Genomic DNA, 1,369 nt, shown 5'->3' with positions numbered 1-1,369 from the left:
TTAAAAAGGTGGACAGGCAAGAGTTTATACCAATTTTTACCATTTTAAGCATTTTAAATGATCCCCACCCCCATACTTGGCCACATAGAATACGCCGATGAATGTCTTCAATTTGTGCCCTAGTCTTGATTCGCACTGAGTTGCCAGTTGTCTTACCTGGATGTTGACAGTGAAAAATATAAATGATGTGTCATCACGTTTCTGAAAATGGTTTAACCTCATGGACCATCTGAAAGCTTTATGAGACCCTAGGGGGTCTATGGACCACACTTTGAGACCTGTTAGTGTACCAGGCATGAATACCTTTTTTGTTTGCTTTCTAGTGTGTGATGCTGAGATTGAACCCAGGGTCTTCCACACCTGAGGTACGGGCCATACTACTGAGCTACATTTCCAGCCTAAACCCCATTTCAGGTAAGCAGATTTGTGACAGTTATATTTAGCTCTATCTTGCCTCTCTCATTCTTACAGATGTCTGTGGAGATTCAAATAATGTTAACAGATATCACTGTGTTTCATTAACTAATATGCCTAACGAATATTTCAAATTGACATTTAAAAATTGGTGAGCTTAGATTTATGTTTTAATTTACTTTTCCTTATGTTATTTTATTGTGCTGCTAGATTTCAGAACCGTAACTGCGGTTGAGTTCCTGGTCACAATTGTCATTTCCTGAAATAATAGGCTATTAATAGTAATTGTTAAATAGTTTGTGATGACAATAAAAAAACTTTAATGTTCTTGAAAAAAAAGAATACTATCAAAGTGCAACTTGGTGAACCAATGAGTTTTATTGGATCACTAATGACTCAAAAGACAACTGTATCACCAAAAACCCACACACATATGACTGATAGCTCACAAAAGCCAGAAACCTGGAGTGCACTGCACAACCTACAGGTAGCTCAGCAGATTAGAGAGTATCTTTTCCTCCACACTCTGTTGGTTTTAGCTTCTTCAGGTAGCTCAGCTGGTCTCAGCCTCCTCTAGGCAGTTCAAAATATATGAGAGTTTCAGCTGTCCTTACAGCTTATGTTCAATTGAGAATAGACCCACCTGGTATATCTGGTCAGCTTCAGAAACTTCCTGAAGCCTTTAAGTTGTTTATTTGCTGAGCTTAGGGAGCTTCACCGGAGGAGGGAGTGTTTCACTTCCCTTTAGAGCATCTTGGGTCTTAGTCAGCTTCTACACAGCATTGGCATGGGACTGAATGTCACAGTTTCACACCAGAGCCAGTTATAAAGACTGCTTCACAGAAGTCCCCAGGAGAGGACCCTTGAGGTGAGCATCAGACACTATAATGCCAGGATCACAACTTTCCTCTCAACAGCTGAGGATTCAAATTATGTATAAGAAGAATTTTCAAGA

Source organism: Nannospalax galili, unplaced genomic scaffold (assembly GCF_000622305.1).
Source record: "Nannospalax galili isolate Female #2095 unplaced genomic scaffold, S.galili_v1.0 scaffold1750, whole genome shotgun sequence".
In the NCBI taxonomy this organism is placed as follows: domain Eukaryota; kingdom Metazoa; phylum Chordata; class Mammalia; order Rodentia; family Spalacidae; genus Nannospalax; species Nannospalax galili.
The sequence above is the reverse complement of the archived record's forward strand: the minus strand, read 5'-3'. Positions refer to the sequence as shown.